At 31.1% G+C, this 16,967-nt stretch overlaps 1 long non-coding RNA gene across 1 annotated transcript; it reads left to right on the top strand.

The window, feature by feature from the left end:
* Window positions 1–1,058: 1,058 nt before the first annotated feature.
* LOC115724156 (uncharacterized) lies at window positions 1,059–5,209 on the top strand. The gene is made up of 3 exons (XR_009684323.1): window positions 1,059–3,125; window positions 3,978–4,020; window positions 4,838–5,209. It is a non-coding gene; the product is annotated as an uncharacterized LOC115724156 (long non-coding RNA).
* The last annotated feature ends 11,758 nt before the right edge of the window (window positions 5,210–16,967 follow it).

The following is a 16,967-nucleotide window of genomic DNA, read 5'->3' as shown; positions in this document are numbered from 1 at the left end:
CCATCATTAAACAAAATGTCTAAAATGCCCTTAGACTTAAAACTAGGGTATTTCTAAAGCTAGGGGTAAAATGGTCAATTTCCATAACCCCGCTCAATCCCGATAATTTATTTTCTCTAAAATATTTCCCACTATGAAATAGGGTTCTAAACTTACCCATGTGATCAATCTAGCCATCCATCGCATTTTCCGTTGTCGCCGAGCAAAAATTATAAAATTAACATATTTCACATATAAACTAAATAATACCCCTAGAGTTTAATAAAATCTCCGGAATTGAGAAATTATAACTCTAATATTTATTTCTAAATATTGGGGTCCACATTTAAAATTAATTCACAAATAATAATAAAATAATAAAATAATAAAAATTAATGCTAATTGCCTTTACTAATCCACATTACTAGAGCGGTCATTACATAAAGTAACAGCTATGAAACTATAGGTGACACCGTGACTCTATGGTGGGAATTAATAAGTAGAAAATTAAGCTTCTCGTATGTAGTAACATTCAAAGGAAGAGTATGAATAGTAAAAAGAAGTTAGCATAAAGTTTTCTACCCTACAATTTATTGTATGTTATTTTTTTTATTGTATAACGTATTCTCAAGTGACGTGTAAGGATGTTCATAAGAGAATAAATAGTTTGTCTCTTAATGGCATGTAAGGATGTTCATAAGAGAATAAATAGTTTTACTCTTAATGGCGTTTACGGACGTTCATAAAAGAAGAAAAACTTTTATAATATTACGGGCATGATATTGCAAAACTTATGTAAAGAATATATTTATAAATTACCATTATTTAAATTATGATAGATTATGTTTTGTTATTTAAGTAATGTATAGAGGAATAACAATATTTAAATTAAGTTGTATATGTTATACATGCTATGGTTTGACTGGTAAGGAAAGATTAAATACTTATCTTTGGGTCCACATGGTAGATAGAAAGGCAACATATTGGTAAATGAGATAAAGGCCTAATACTCTCAGTGTTTGAAAAGTAAAATTTCGAGGACGAAATTTCTTTTAAGGAGGGTAGAATGTAATATCCAATTTAAATATGTTATGAATTGATAAATTGTTTGTGTGATATAACTAATTTTATTTGTCTAGATGAGATTTATTATTTATATATATTATGTATATATTTATATTTGTTCGTGTATGTATGCATGTGATTTGTGAAGTTTGAATATAAAGATTTGAAATCTTTAGTGTATACACATTTGAAGGAGTATTGACGTGATTTAGAAATAATATAAGTACATTTTACTATAGGAATATAATTGAGTTATTTTTTTTTATTGTATTGTATTAATTATTTACTTTCAAAATTAAACTATTATAGTATTATTATAGGTATAAATAAGGATCAATTAGTGTAAGGGATATATATATTATATTTAATTTATATAATTGTATATATATAACATATTTACATTGGAAATTTAATTAATTGGTAAGTATCTATTATTATACTAGGTGAATGTACGTGCCGATCCACGTATTGCTAATTTTATTTAAGATTTTAGTCTTTTTAAGATTTTAAATATATTTTAAATATTTGAAAAAATATTTAAAATATATTAAAGATAGAAATGGTATTTCTGCTAAACCATGACACTTGAATCATCTGGGGTCTCTAAACCCTAAACCCTAAACCCTAGACCCTAAACTCTAAACCCTAAACCCTAAACCCTATTGATATAACTAATTTTATTTGTCTAGATGAGATTTATTATTTATATATTTTATTTTTAAAGATTACAAATTTTTTTCTTGAAAAAATTAAATATTTATATTTGAAATATCTTTATATATTTGAAAAAATTAAAGATAGAAATGGTATTTCTGCTAAACCATGACACTTGAATCATCGGGGCGAATTAACACCAACCAATAAGAAAGAAAAAAAACAGAGAACGGTTTCAAGGTGGAGTATTGTGTTTAATATATGAGTTTGCACGATCAGATTTAGAACAATTACAAATAATGAGAAAGTAGATACAAAATTAAATCTAATCAAATTTAAATTTAAATGGTATATGATTTAGATATTTTTAATTAATCTATTTAATATTTAATAATTATTTAGTCAAAAAAAAAATCTACAAACATCATAGTGAAAAAAATAATAACAATAAAAAAAATAGTTATCCTTATATGATAGAAAAATAGAAAAATTAAATTTTATCATCAATTAAAATTAATAATTATACCTGTATAATTAATAGGTTAAAAAACAGAGTAATGACCTATATTATAGATAGATATATAGATTATGGAGTGCAAACACTTGGACTAATTTGATGACTCTCTATTGCCAAAAATTTATTCACATTAGAATAGAAAAGAAATTAATAAAGCAATTAAAAAGAATAACATCACATTATGCATCGCAATAAAAAAAAAAAGATTTTTTAAAAAAATAAATAAAAAAAATTATTAATATTCTCCCTATATAGGTTTGTTAGAGAGATATGTGGCTAAGATGATTTTTTTAATTTAAAAATAGATTATTAATATTTAAAAGATTGTTTATTTTTTTGATTTGATTCTTGAGTTTATTTGTTAACGGGAGATCAAACCTAATCGTTAAACTTAACAGAATATTTTTTTTTATTTTTAGGTATATTCTGTTAAACCAAAAAATGTCGTTAAATAGGCACTTTTAATATATAAAGATATGCATGGAAAAAGAGAGAGATATACGAAATAGATGGTTAGTTAGATTCAAATGATTTGAATTAAAGATTTGTTTTTATTATAAAATAGTATTTTTAAAATAGTTTTAAGAGGATAGTTAGTTAGGTTATACTAAGGAGAACGTCTAATACTACTCACATTGAAAACCTATTCTGCCTCTTCTCCTCCATATTGTGCTACCTTCACATTCTAAAATTCTTGTGTTCTCATTTCATTCCAGCCAAATACAAACCTAAAACCATCACCACCTTCTCCTTGTGTAGTACATCATCAACCGTAAGGGTGAATATGATTCTAAGACTTTGGGAAAATCAAAGGATAGCAAAAAGAATAAAAGTGTTCGAGTGATTTGAATGGTTGATCGAGTGTTGGAAATCACAATTCGAAATCCCTGACACCTCAATCATTCGTTGGGTAAGAAACTCTTAAGTTAATCTTTTTGGGTCTAAAGTTCGTAATCTCTTATTTTCGTTTTCTGAAATTTGTGTCTTGTTAAAATTATTATATCTCTCTCAATACTTATCCGTTTCCAGAAATCTTGATATCGTTAGAAAGATAATTCGATGATCTATAATTTCTATGAAGAAACCTCTTACAAATTCGGAACCTTTCTATGTCAAAAAGTAGCATTTATATACGGTTTGTTGTAAATCGTTTTTCGCATATTCTCGGTAAATATTGTCTCAGTAAAACCTGAATATCTCACTGAATATTGATCCGATTCTAGTGATCTTGGTGCAGTTGAAAAGATATTTTGATTTTCTAAATGTTTTATGAAGAAACCATTCACCAATTATTGATTATTCTAAGTCAAAATTATTGTTTTATTGCTGTAGTTCGAAATCTATTTGTTTCAGGATTTCTAAAAAAAAACTGTTTCGGTATAATATCTATATCTCTTACGTTATAACTCCGATTTCAAAGATTTTAGTGTCATTGGAAAGAGAATTCAATTTTCTAAAACTTTTATGAAGAAAGTATTCTCTGATTTGGAATATTTCAGTATCAAAACTTTCTAGGCCCGATGTCTCTTGTGATTCGTTACTCCATATTCCTTCTCAGAAATAGTTTCAGTAAAACTATCATAACTCCCTCAGTTTTATTCTATTTTTAATGATCCATATATCATTGGAAAGATAATTTAATTTCCTATAATTTTTATGAAGGAAACTTTCACTGAATTCGTGTAGTTATTGGTCAAAAATAGTGTTCTTTCTGCTGTACTGTAAGAGTGATGTTAGGGCCTTGACCCATGTGTTGTTATAGGTAGTAGTGACGAGATAACAAGTCTTAAGCAGCGGGATTTGGGGTAAGAAAATTAGATAATTTTATATGTGTTTATCTGCATAAATTTGGATTCTTTGTGTACTGAAATATGAGTTATGATTTGTTATTATAAGTCTGTATATGGTACTGAGAATGTGTGGTATGGACACAATATTCGTAAATTGATATATAAATTATGATTGTTATGACTTGTATATGTTGTATGTTGTATGTTGTATGTTGTATTTTGTGTATTGTATGTTGTATGGTGTATAGTGTATGTTATATGTTGTATGCTAACGTCTCAGGTAAAGTGGGGGGGACCATGGTGGGGTATGATACGGGATAAGGTCGTTGAATGTAGAGATACCCTACCCTATATTTTACTGAGTCGTGTATGAGATTGTTATGGTGGGTATGATACAGTGATATTACTGTTGAAATAGAGATACCCTATCCTATAACAATGGTAGGGCTGCATAGGCCCAGGTTATTATATGGGCAGATTAGGCCCAGGATATTGTAGGACCAGGCTAGGCCCGGGTTATGTAAGTAATGGCTATGATATGCTAATGTTATGGTAATTACATTATTATTTATAGTATTGATATGAATATGTTATGAATATGATATTGGAGTTATGATCTCTGTATATATGTATGGTGTGATACAATTATTATGGACCTGTATGATAAAGGTTTCTATGTATACAGTTATTTGGTTATGGTTATAAAATAAGGTGTATAATATTGCTAAAACTTAATAAATATATTAATGGTATGTGTGATATTATATGGTATTGTATAATAAGCATTTCCTTACTGAGCTTTTAGCTCACCCCCCTTACTTTTCCCCTACAGGTATTAGACAGGAAAGTATGTATAGTGAGCAGGGTCAGTTCTGGTACGTATACTGTGAGCGGCTACGGACGGGCAAACGATCTAGAACGCCGGTGGTGCCTTAGTTTTATTTTAAGAAGTTGATAAATCTAACACAGTGAAAATGCATTATTTAAAAGTATTTATTTACTGTATCTTGTTTTACAAATGAAGGATCCTTCTCTATTGCCTTTTGATTTTTAAAATCCACTGTTGTATTTAAATTATTATTTTTTTTCATCTTCTCAAATTATGCATGAAAATAGTATTTTTTGTAAAATAAGACAAAATATCGGGGCGTTACAACATTGGACTGGGACCGATATTAATCTTGGTAAAGATATTATAATCTTACTGTTGTGTCTTTCTAAGTCAATATCACTAGTTGATCTTAGATCAAAAGATCTTAATCCTGACATGCTTAGGTTCAATCTCAGGAGTGCTATTCATGTTCTTTGATTTGTTAGTTAAGCCTACTTTTTTGTCAGAGTGATACGTACATTTTGGGAACATGATAGTACAATTGAGTGGGAGCGCTAAACATAGATATGGAATCTATAGCTTCTATCTGGACATAGAAGTGAAAAGATGATTTCTTTCGAGCTTGGCTTAATAGAGATAAATAGAAGAACTCTTGTTTCAGTGATTATATTAGCTCACTGAAATATCATTTATAGGAAGCTAAGTGTTTTAAGGATAATATACATTGAGGGATGAAACGGTAAATTTATCCCTACTCGGTGGAAATCATCTATAGAGGATCTTTGATTATTGAGATTAGAACGATGGTTAAATATTTATAGTGTATCTATATCATGGAACATATAGGGCGTTCTATATGACTGAGAGTGCAATTTCAAGTTCTATGGTGGATGCAATAAGGAATTAATAAGTTAGGGAATTTACTTGGTAAATTCTAAATCTGCTTATTGGAAGCTCAGTTGTATAGGCCCACGGTCCCCATACTAATTGAGACCATACTGCTTGTAAGACTCAGTTAATTGATTTTAATTAATCAATTATAATTCTAAAATTAGACTATGTCTAATTTATGAATTTTCACTAAGCAAGGGATTAATTTCTAAGAAAAGAGATTCTTGGTCTTATTTATTAATTAAGAGACTTTTTTAAGTCTAATTAATAAATATGTTAAATGGAAAATTTTATTTGATAATTAATTTCAATTATTAAATAAATAGTTTTGGCATTTAAGTGGTTAAATTGGAAAAATGGTATTTTTGAGAAAATAAGGAAAAAATTGTTGAAAAATAGAAAAATTCCAAAGTTGGGCCCACATCCTATGGGCGACCACTTAACAGGGATTTTCCATTTAATTTTTTCAATATTTTAATGCCTAATAATTCTAAACTAAACCTAGGTGGTTGCCTATAAATAGATAGTGATGGCTCACACTAAAAGATGATGAAATTCAAGCCTCCAGTCAAAATTTTGTGAGCCATCACTCTTGCTATTTTTGAACCACACTCCTCTCTTCCTCTCTTTATATTTTCATACCCCTTTGTGATAGAGTAAGTGCCACACACATCAAGTGGTACTCCATCATAGTGTGTAAGGCAGTGAAGAATCCAATTTCAAGAGAAGGAGATTCGGACTCAGATCTTGGTGATACCCTGCTACATACAGGATACAAGGGTTAGAGATCTGAGTGGAAGGAGCCATTAATATTCCGCTGCACCCACTGTAAGGTTTCTGAAACTTTATATGTGTTTATTTACATTGTTTTAGAGATTCATATTTAGGATGTTAAATAACATACATGGTAGTAAATCTAGATCTTGGTAAAACATATTCCAACAAAGTCACCAATATTTAAAGTTCACATGATCAATTAATTAAAAAAATCCATTCAGTATTTTATAATTTGTAAATATATTTACATATTAAAAGTCACCAATTAATATATAATTATGTGTGTGCTTAATTTATAAAGAAATAGAAGAGATAAAAGTTATTGGAGGGAAAGAAAATCTAGAGGAAAAGAGAGAATAATATTTTTTTAAGTTATTTAGAGAGTTGAAAAATAGAATAAAAGAAAATTTGTACGAAAGTGAAAGAAAGCTTTATTGAATTTGAATAAAATCTTTACAAGAAGAACATGATGAAACAAAACAGATAACTGGAGTTTAAATACAAGAGGGAAAGAATAAGTTAGCAAAACTAACTAGAGCTAAACTAACCATAACAACCAACTAACTAAGGTCAAGAACAAGAACACACTTACTGACAGAACCAACTGAAATAACGGATATAACCGAAAATAGCTGTTAGTAGTAGTAACAGTTGGTAATGTAACAATATATCAAAACCTGACTAAAGGAAAGGGAAAAATAGAACTAATTCTTGTTACCCCCCCCCCCTCAAGGTAGACTGTATATGTCATATACAGACATCTTGCGAATATGAGATGAGAGGGTAGTAGCAGGTAAGGGTTTGGTGAAGGCATCTGCCAATTGTAATGTGCTTGAAATTGGAATGAGGCAAACTGCTGAGCTGTTATTTTGTCTCGAATGAAATGGCAGTCAAGTTCAATGTGTTTTGTTCGTTCATGGAATGTAGGGTTGTTGGCTATGTGGATAGCAGATTGGTTATCACAATATATGAAAGCCTGACCTGTTTGTTGTATTTGGAAGTCAGAAAGTAAGTATTGGAGCCAAGTAATTTCACTTGTTGTTGCAGCAAGGGCCCTATATTCTGCTTCGGCTGAGCTTTTTGAGATGGTGGGCTTGTTTCGTTTTTTTTTCCAAGAGATGAGACAGTTGCCAAGAAAAATGCAAAAACTCGTTGTTGATCGTCTTGTAATTGGATAGGAAGCCCAATCTGAATCTGAGAAACCACAGAGGTTGAGAGATGAATTGGTTGAATATAGAATACCTTGACCTGGGTTCCCTTTAAGATGGTGAATGAGGTGGTTAAGGGCCTACATATGCTGTGTGCGAGGGGCTGACATAAATTGACTAAGATTATTCACTGCATAAGTGATATCTGGTCTTGATAAAGTGAGGTATGGAAGCTTCCCAATAAGTTGTCTGTAGGCAGAGGGATTAGTGAGGGGTTCTCCTTGTTGATCGTCCAACTTATTCCTTGGATCCATTGGTGTTTTGGCTGGTTTACATCCAGAAAAACCAGTGTCGTCAAGGAGTTGTAGTGTGTATTTTCTTTGAGGAAGAAAAAGACCATCATTAGATTTGGCAATTTCCAATCCAAGAAAGTATCTTAACTCGCCTAGAACTTTGAGTTTGAATTGTTGATGTAGAGAGTGTTGAACTTGTTATAAAGTGTTGATGTTTGGACCCGTGAGCACTATGTCATCGACATAGACAAGCAGGGCAACGAAATTATCATTTGTTCCTATAGTGAATAATGTGTAATCGGCCTAGGATTGCTTGAACCCTTCTTGGAGTAGAGCATCCATGAGCTTCTTGTACCATTGTCTCGATGACTGTTTGAGGCCGTAAATGGATTTCTGAAGTTTGCAAACGTGAGGAGCATCTGTATTCGTATATTGAGAAGTAGTTAGTCCAGGGGGTAAAGTCATGTAGACCTCTTCATTGAGGTCTCCATTCAAAAAAAGCATTATTAATATCAATTTGTAGAATATGCCATTGTTTTATGGTGGAAATGGCAAGAAGTAATTTGAAGGTGACCATTTTGGCCACAGGGGAGAAAGTGTCAAAGAAGTCAAGGCCCTCTTGTTGAGTATAGCCTTGTGCTACAAGTCTGGCTTTGAGCCTTTCAACGGATCCGTCACTATTAAATTTGATTTTGTATACCCATCTACACCGAATGGCTCTTTTATTTGGTGGTAATGGTACTACTATCCATGTTTTGTTATTTTTTAAAGTCCTGAGTTCTAAGTCCATTGCATCCAGCCACTCCTTGAATTGGATAGCTTGCTTGTAAGTCTGCGGTTCCTTGAGGGATGTTACTGCAAGAATAAAAGTTTTATAAGATTCAGTTAGTCTTGCATAAGAGATATATTTATCAAGACGATGGGGAGTAGAATTTTTGTCTTGAATGGAGGAGTAACATTCAAAGTCACGTAGGTAGGTAGGTCTTTTTGTGGTTCTGGTAGATCTCCTGGGAATTGGAGGTGAAATATTAGTGCTGGTTTGTGTAGATGTGTCTGCAGAAGGATGAACAGAAGGGGAAAAATTGCTGTTTTCTGCAGCAGTGGGGACATCTTCTTCTTCTGTAGTGGTTCCCTTAGTATCTGAAACAATAGTGGGGTAATCACTTATAGGAGTGTTAGTGACATTATCAGAAGGTAGCACCAATTTAATAAAAGGATCAATATTAGTAGATTGGTCATTTAGTTTATGAAAAGGAAAAATATTTTATTAAAAATGACTTTTCGATAGATAAATATTTTCTTATTATTAATGTCATATAAACGATATCCTTTAACACCTTGAGGATATCCCAAGAAAACACAAGTTCTAGCTCTGGGATCAAATTTGGTTCTATTAACGGGAAGAGTTGAGGCAAACACAAGGCATCCAAAAACTCTTAAGTGTGTGTAGCCAGGCTCCCTTTTGTATAGAAGTTCATAGGTAGTTTTATTCTTCAGATTTGGAGTAGGCGTGCGATTAATAAGGTATGCAACAGTCATAATACTTTCGGCCCAAAACTTAAATTGGCATATGAGCCTGAAAACACAGAGCACAAGCAACGTTAAGAAGGTGTTAGTGCTTTCTTTTAGCCACAGCGTTTTGTTCAGGAGTGCCAACACAAGTAAAATCATGTAATATGCCATGTTTATTCAAAAGTTCCTTGAAAGCTAGTTCAGAAGCATTATCGGACCTGAAACATTTAGATATGCAATTGAATTGAGTTTGAACATAAGATATGAATTGAGGTATGACAAATAAAGCATCAGATTTTTGTTTTAAAAGATAGATCCAAGTGAATCTTGAATGATCATCTACAAGAGTAAGAAAGTATCTATAACCAGAGTGAGATTGAATATGGTAAGGTCCCCAATTGTCACAATGAATTAAGTCAAAAATCTTACAAGCAAAATTGTTATTGTTGGAAAAAGGTAATTTTCTTTGCTTGGCTAAGGGACATATGTAATAAGGAGAATTTTTATGTTTAACAGTAGTATTACAATTCAAAGTTTTGTTTAACAGATTCAAATGTTTGTTGGAAAGATGTCCTTATCTTGAATGCCAAATTTCAGCAGCAACATTGAGGATGGGAAAGTCAGTAGGTGTAGGATCAAGGATGTAAAGACTATTCTTGGTTTCACCTCTGCCAATCTCTGTCTTGTTGTTCTTGCCCTGTACAGAAAATTGGTTAGCCGTGAATTGCACACATAAAGAAATAGGATTTGCCAAACAACTTACAGATACAATATTGTACTTGAAACTAGGAACGTATAGCACATTATCTAGCACAAGATCTTTAGTAATACCAACAGTGCAACTTTGATGTGTCATAATGTGATTATTGTTTGGCAAGACTAATCTGGTAGGGTTAGTATTGCAGATAAATTGGAAAAGGGTGATATCATGGTAAATATGTCTAGTAGCTCCTGTGTCAAGAATCTAGGAGCCTTTTATGGGAAAATTAGACATAGATGAAAGCACGATATTATTTGTCATACCAGCTTGTTGGGTTGCGAGAAAGTTCAGTAGTTGTTGATATTGTGTAGCAGTGAGTTGAGGCAAAAGATCTTGGTTGTCTCCAGTCGTTTTATTACTGTCATTATTGGTCTGAATTTTATTTGCTACAGCATCCTTTGAGTTGTTGGTTTTGTTGTAGCCTGGAGGATACCATGAATTTTATAGCACTTCTCAATGGTGTGGCCGAGTATGTTGTAATGAGTGCAAAACGGTTTGTTTCTCTTGGGACAATATGATTTGTTTCCTGTAGTATCCTTCTTGTTGTTGTTGTTGGTTTTGTCTCCTTGAAAGGCAAAGGTCATACTCGGGTTGGGTTCTGCAGCAGTATTGGTGTTAGCTTTTTGGTTTTCTTCTTGGGAAACAAGATGAAACACCCTGTTAACTTGAGGCAGCGGGTCCATCAGCAGAATACTGCTATGAACATGGGAAAAAGAGTCTGAAAGAACCATGAGGAAAGACATGATGTACTCCATATGGTGGTGTTCTTGAAATTTCTTGACACCACCATAGGTGCAGCCATTACAAACGCAAGTAGGTCTGTAATTCGAAAGTTGTTCCCATATGGTTTTAAGCTTGGTAAAATACATGCTGACAGTTTGATTATCCTGTCTTAGGTTCATCAAACCTTTCCTCAAGTTGTATATATGAGGACCATTTCTTTGTTGAAAACGAATTTTCAGATCAATCCATATGGTAGCAGTGGATTCATCATACAATATGCTAGAAGAAATCTCTTTAGAAATAGAGTTTAAAATCCAAGAAATTACTATGTTGTTATTCCTAAGCCATGCATTATACATAACAGCATCATTAGGCATGGGTTAGGAATGCTACCTTCCAAGAATCCTAGTTTGTTATTAACAGAAATGGCTAATTACATAGCCCTACTCCAAGACATGTAATTATCTTGTCCAGTGAGTAATTGAGAAACTAAAATGTTACCTAGATTATCTCCATGGTGCAGGTAGTATGGATCGGTTGGATCTTCGAGGGGGTTCCTTTGTTGAACAATCTAGTGCTGGTTTTGTATGATTGGATTTGCAGAATTTCCAATCCCAGCTTCAGCGATATCGCTTCTGTCTTCTGGTGTATTCGACATTGAAGAAGGAAGGGGAAAACAGATGAAAGAAGAACACCGGGACTGAAACAGTCACACGGGAAAGACGTCGGAGAAGAAGCACGGCAATGGCAGCGAAAGAGAAAAGGATCAGGGGAAAGCTTGCCTTTCCCGCTCTGATACCATCTTACGAAAGTGAAAGAAAGCTTTATTGAATTTGAATGAAATCTTTACAAGAAGAACATGATGAAACAAAACAGAGAAGTGGAGTTTAAATACAAGAAGGAAAGAATTAGTTAGCAAAACTAACTAGAGCTAAACTAACCATAACAACCAACTAACTAAGGTCAAAAACAAGAACACACTTACTAACAGGATGAACTCAAATAACGGATATAACCGAAAATAACTGTTAGTAGTAGTAATAAGTTGGTAATGTAACAATATACCAAAACCTGGCTAAAGGAAAGGGAAAAATAGAAGGGCTTTTTTCAGTTTTAACCAAAAAAAATAATAATATTACAAAAATACTTCCAGCTAGCCAAATAAACAAATATACAACTCAAATAAAAAAATTTACACAAATACCACTTACACACACCTTCAACCCAGGATCCATGCTTCCTGGGCAACTATCACGCAGCCATCGCGCAACCATCGTGCAATTACACAGCAACCCAACGCAACTGAAACAAAAATTCAACTAGAAAGAGAACCACCATTAGTTCTGGCGAATTCAACTGAGAAGACAACCAGAATCAATCAAAACAAGGGTTGTTTTGAATTAAAAAAAAAAGTGTAGAAAAACTACTACGAAACTAAAATTCAACTGGAAACCAGTTTAATTTGCATAAAACTAATGTTCTGACTTCAATTTTTAGATCTATGAAAGGCATATCTCAAAAAGTTGAATTGGAGTTCCCAAACAATCCAACTCAAGTATAATCCAAAAAAAATACATCAATACTATAGTAAAATATTTATCCTGGTGTATTTTTGTTGTTTTCCAAATTTCTAATGGTGAATTTGTTCATATTAAATCATAAAGAGACATGTAGATAGAGTTACGTACGTGAAAACACTGTTCTGATTTTTTATGTTTCACAACAGTTGCATTACAGTTGCATAAATATTTTGCTAATAGTTATTTCGTCTGACTGAAACATTCGTCTGATGCAACCTTCGGCCAACCACCCAGAAACTTTCGTCTGATTGAAACCTTCATCTGATGCAACCTTCGGCCAACCACCTAGCAACCACCCTGCAACCATCGTCTGATTAAAACTTTCGTCTGATGCAACCACCGCGCAACCACGCAGCAACTACTCTGCAACCATCATCTAATTGTGTAAGTGATGATAGTGTAAGTGGTATTTTGGTAATTATAATTGCATAAAAGGTATAAATGTTGACTTTACTTTATGGAGGTATTTTTGTAAATAAAATGTCAATTTAAATTTTTTATGTAATAATTCCAAAATAGAACTAATTCTTGTTATGTATATTTATGTTATTTATTATTTTATCCATATTAATAATTTTATGATAAATAAATGATATTTTAGTAAATTTTTATAAACTTACTTTTAGAAAAATACTTCGATGTGACCCACTTATATCTATTTACTAAATAATTTAAAATTTTGCTTCTATTTATTTTTCTTTAATTCATTTATTTTATTTCCTCTAACTTTTCTCTACTACCAAACATAGAGTAGAGTTCAAAAAAACTATCACATGCCACTAATAAACATGAAAATAATTATAGCACGCACTCAAATGTCGAGGAGAAAATATAAATTAATAAGCATATACAAATTTTTATTAGTATCATCAAAATTGTTTTACATAGAAACCAAATTAATTATATATATATAATGAAATGTGAGTTGTTAGGGGCATAACCTGAGGTGAGGAAAAATATGAGTTTGTATAAGGGAAATTTAATTTTTTATACTTAAAAAACTTAAATTTTTTTTTTTTGAAACCAATACATTTTACACTACAAAAAATATGGCCACTTTACTAATTTTCCTAAACTACCCCTCACATTTCAAAACATCACCCTCTCTCTTCCTCTCTCTCAACCGAACCACAAAACCCAGCCCCCCTCTCACAGCCGACGTCCCCTTTCTCAACCGAGCTCGTCGACGCTCAACCCCGACCAACCCAGCTCTGTGGACCCTCCACCGCGACCACCCAGCCCCCTCTGTCGGACCCGAAGCCTCAACGACACATCCCCCTCTCTCTCTCTCTCTTCGTCTCTCTCTCGGACCGAACAAAAAAAATGCACAGTGGTCCGATGGTCGGACCCATGGTCGAAGAGAGAGAGGCACAGTGGTCCGATGGGTCCGATTGGTCGGACCCCATCGGACTATATGGTCCGACCATCGGACCACTGTGCCTTTTTTTTTTGTTCGGTCCGAGAGAGAGACGAAGTAGATAGAGGGGGTATTTTTGGGGTTTTGAAAAAAATGTCATATTTTTTGTAGTGTAAAATGTATTGGTTTAAAAAAAATTAAGGGCCTGATTGGTTTGAGATTTAAAAACAATTTTATGTTTTTGAAAACTTAAAAGGTGGGGGTCCACATAAAAATAGTTGATTGGTATGGTGTTTTCAAAAACTAAATTTGAATATGATTTTGAGTTTTAAGCTTAAAAATGAAAACAACAATTTTATGTTTTCTATGTTTTCAAGTCATTAAATCTAAAAACTCTTCAAATACTCTCTTATTTTTTTATTTTGAGATTCCCAACCAATCACAAATCCAACTTTTAAAACTCAAAAACACAAAATTACACTACAACCAATCACATTTTTAGAAACAATTTTTCACATACAAAATTCAAATTTTTGTTTCCAAAACACTCTTTTAGAAAACATGATTTTTAAATCTCAAACCAAAGTTTTTTAAGTATGTAAAGTCTATGACTCCATATATAATTAGCCAACAATGATAGTTGTTATTTAAATAACATGGATAATAAAAAGACATACAATTGATCATGTTTTTTTTTTTCACTTTTAATATTTATCCTACTCCCCACATGTTGTATCCTGAATTCAAATATAATATATATCATATATATTGAAAATAAAAAATTAGATATCATAAATTGAGGCCATTATTCACTATTACAAAAAAAAAAAATATAAATATTTTAGAAAAGGTATGAAAATATTTACATAGTGATAAATATTAATAATTATGTGGATGTCCAAATTTTTTATTTATTACTATTAATTGTAATAAACATTTTCTTTTTCTTAGTTTCCTATTTTCTTAGTTTCTTAATATTTGACTCTTGTATTTGTATAAATAGAGGTTCACCTCATTGGAATAAACAACTGAGAAATTCTCATTCACTTTCTCTTTCTCTCTTCATCTTCTTCTTCTTTCTTTTCATCTACTTTATATTATTTTATAACACGTTATCAGCACGAGTCTCTGCCCAAGCTTCAAGCATGAGTCTCTGTCCAAGCCCCAATGTAAGTATTTTGTTAAAGTTCTTGAATTGTTTCAAAGTCACGATACACTAAATATATATTTATATATTCTCATCTGACTGAAACAATTTCAAAAATCATTTGTTTTCTTTTTTCTTTTTATCTATATATTATATGTGTATGTATATATTTTTATATATTTATTATTGATTTCATATATATATATATTATGTTCTTATAATTTATAATATTTACAATAAATGTGTGCCTATGATATGATAGAGAAAATCTATATAAATTATGCATATATCCAGAAGATTATGTATCCTCGATAAAATATTGCATATATCTTGAAGATTATATATCCTCGATAAAATATTGCATATATCCTGAAGATTATGTATCCTCAATAAAATCTTGCATATATCCTAAAGATTATGCAAACGTAATATTCATTATATAGTTGATGGATATATAATGAAAGAGATGTATATATATTTATATATATGTTCTTGTATTCTTTGGGGACAATGAAAAGTAATCTAATATCGATATAGATTTTGACAAACATGTCCTGAAGTAAATGTTTTATATTTGTCGAAAAAAATAATTGTATTTATGTGAATACAACTAAAGAATCATCAAAAATGATTATTATTGATGCAATTTTATAGAGGGTTTTGAATACCAAGAAAAAAAGAGAATGTTAAGAAAATTACAATTAAACATCAAAGTTTAAGAATAACAATGAGCATGACTAATGTTATTTAAATACATGAGGCATGTATTTATTGTTCATTATTCCCTGCAGAGAATGATACGAATTGAATTCAATTACTTTTAAAGATTGTTTGTATTAGTCATGTTATTATACATTGTTATTACTTGCAATGTTGAAAATTATTGCATGTGACATATATTAATGATCAAATTTTGCATACATCTTGGAGACTATCCAAAAACTGTATTCATATAATCTTTGAAATATCGTAAAAGAAATTGCTGAATAATTTCTTATATTTTTATGGTTGAACAAGTAATAAATTTTTAAGAAATTTATAATAATGTTCTACTTGTTCAATGTCATTCCCCGAAGTGAATGTAATGATTTTAAATAATCGATGGTATTTTTTACTACTCAAATATTTCCAGAAGGAAGTGGACACAACCAAAAGATGAAATACCACACACAATCAATATATTATGTGTGGAATTGAATAATAGTAATCGCGTACCTGTAGTACGGACACACTTATAATCAAGATAAAAGTATATTTGATTATTGAATAGAATGTGAATTGTAAAAATTTATTGTACATTTAGAATATTTAAATATTATTCCTTGAAGAGAATGAATAGATTTCACATATATTGATAATGCCAAAAGCAAATTAATATATACATATTTTATTATTTCTTGAAATGAATAGTTTCAAACTATTGTTGGTACAAGATATATCTATACAGTTACTATTTAATTCAGTTTATATATTTCCAGAAGTGAATATATAATTTACTAATATTTATTAGTGATCCACTATAATCAAAGTGATAAAGAATCACAAAATGATTATTTGAAAAGCTTCCTGAAGAAGTTTTACATACAATTGCTACTTGGAGTAGTAAAATATTTTTGTATGTACCTAGATGTATAACTTTTATCTAGTTATGAAAGTGATAAGAAATAATTTATTATATGTACTGGTTGTACATTTAAATATATAATATATCAAGTCATGATAATTAGACTGATAAATAGTCTATTAATAAATTAGACAACTTGTTAGAAAGATACAAGGAAAAATGAATGATATATTATGGTTATATCTATTTGACCATTACAATAACATGATGAAGTTGTCATGTATCTTTTAAATTATACACATCATTGAATTGATGATAGTGATTCTTGAAGAAATATAAAGTTTGATAAACATAATAGTGACTCCTAAAGAGTGTATA

Source organism: Cannabis sativa, chromosome 9 (genome assembly GCF_029168945.1).
Source record: "Cannabis sativa cultivar Pink pepper isolate KNU-18-1 chromosome 9, ASM2916894v1, whole genome shotgun sequence".
Lineage (NCBI taxonomy): Eukaryota > Viridiplantae > Streptophyta > Magnoliopsida > Rosales > Cannabaceae > Cannabis > Cannabis sativa.
This window is presented reverse-complemented; position numbering and strand designations above follow the sequence as displayed.